The sequence below is a fragment of the Morone saxatilis genome, unplaced genomic scaffold (assembly GCF_004916995.1).
Source record: "Morone saxatilis isolate NCDOM2014 unplaced genomic scaffold, NCSU_SB_2.0 Contig24, whole genome shotgun sequence".
Taxonomy (NCBI): Eukaryota; Metazoa; Chordata; class Actinopteri; family Moronidae; genus Morone; species Morone saxatilis.
The window spans coordinates 14,546,434-14,548,296 of record NW_023339807.1 but is presented as its reverse complement, the minus strand read 5'-3'; the positions used below and the strand labels follow the sequence as shown (position 1 = coordinate 14,548,296).

General features: G+C 34.5%; 1 protein-coding gene across 1 annotated transcript in view; it reads left to right on the top strand.

Annotated features, from left to right (window-relative positions):
- The first annotated feature begins 442 nt into the window (after window positions 1-442).
- Window positions 443-1,863, top strand: part of rbm12ba (RNA binding motif protein 12Ba) — a 4,582-nt gene continuing 3,161 nt past the window's right edge. Inside the window, exon 1 of the mRNA XM_035672488.1 lies at window positions 443-604. The gene's annotated coding sequence lies outside the window, so the exon portion shown is untranslated. The remainder of the gene's footprint in view (window positions 605-1,863) is intronic.

Below are 1,863 nucleotides of genomic sequence, written 5' to 3'. Positions count from 1 at the left end.
TGAAATAATCACATTTGTTTAGAAGTTACTGATCTTTTTCACTGAATCTGTAGCAGGTTCCTCATATTCTGTTTAAAAGGCTGACACACTGTTGGCCTGTATGTGTTTTAAACATGGTTTTAAATTGGAAGAACTTTTCAAAACACAATGTAACCTAATTTCTGTGTTATGTGACTGAGAAAAACAAATCACAGTAAATAAAACTCATGAGACACTAAATCAATTAATCTCATAATTCAAAACTTTGTCAACATTTTGATTTATTGGTTGTTGTGTGCTCTTAATTTATCCCCAATCCCACCTGTGCCCAGAAAATATTCCTCCCTCTGTCATGCTGTCAAGACAAAAAATATGCACAATGTCACAGAGGAGCAGTGTGTGCAGATTTTAGGTGGGTGTGGCTTAATGGAAGAAGAAAAATTAGGCACGTATATCAGACCACTGTCACTGTCTCCTCTGAATAGTGACGGGGTTTCAGATAGAAGTAAAGGTACGAGGACTAAAGTAAACAGTAAGGGAATATAAGGAAATAATAGTTTTGTGGACTACAAGAAAGACATTTGAGAGCTTGACTAGAAGGAACGGAAGAGAGATAGATAGTGTGGTAAGTATTAGATAAAATGCATTACTTTTTAGTTTGAAAACTAAGGCAAAAGTATATTCACAAATAATTACAAAACAATACAGGTCCTATAGTTAAACAGAATATATAATCTTTGTAGTTACTAAATAACCTGTTTGGCAGAGGTACATTTTAAGACTGGTTTGACAGCTTATTTTCTTTCGTCTTATCATAAGATTCTTTCGTAATTTTCCATATGGGTGACTCATAGGGGACTTTTGGCAGGAAATGCAAGCAGCAGCTTTGCAGCTGTATCTTATTCACTTCCTTGTGATAAAGTACGGTAACATGTTTGCATAGTCCTCAAGGGAGACACAACCACAACAGTATGAGATTGAGTAAGTGAGATTTTAAAATGTAGGTGAATTGAGCTTTAAGGAATAGAGAAGGTTAGAAGCCTTAAAAAGCCTCTCTTGACATTTTCTATCAATGTGTGTGGATGATTATTGATTGTTACTGTGGGAAGAAGGTGTGAAGAGAAAAGAAACCAATGCTGCCTGGGGGCCAAGTAAGAGCAGCCCTCTGCATGAAATTAGCTCACTGTCTCTGGAATTCTCAACCTAAAGATATCATTAATAACAAAGTGTTTTTTTTTTATGTTCGATTGTACTGGTAGGTCTGTTATTACTTCATTATTAATTTCTCTCATTTGTGTATCTGTTGTCTCTCGGCTACTTTCTTATCGTCTGTATTGTGTTTCTATGTTCAGGACCCCATGAAGACTAATAGCACATGTGGTTCTACTGGGGATCCTTAAATAAATATAAACACTTTTGATTACTAAATGTTTGGATAATTGTTGAATATTAGTTATTAGTTATTAGAGTAGGTTTTTGGGTCATGGTTCCAGCCCTTGTTGGCTGAAGAATCTCCCCTTTTTGTGGTGAAAGGTTGTTGGTCAGTGTCCTTTTTTCCTTATGAAGAAATTCTCTTTTGCAGAAAACATTTAAGGTTTCATTAATTTTGAACGGAAAGCATTTTTAACTGGTACTGGAAAGATGTGTGATAGGGATGTTTTTATTCAAATAGCACATTGCAATGCACACCATTTTACTGCATATTGCATATAGTGTATATATTTTTTATTTATAGTTATAGTTATTATATTTTATAATATTCTTATTTTGTGATTCTTATTGTACTTGTACACTTCTGTACTTTTTGCACTACATTCCCCTATGCTGCTTTGTCTAACTTGACTTTCTCCTACGGGGGATCAAAAAAGGTACATCTTATCTTAT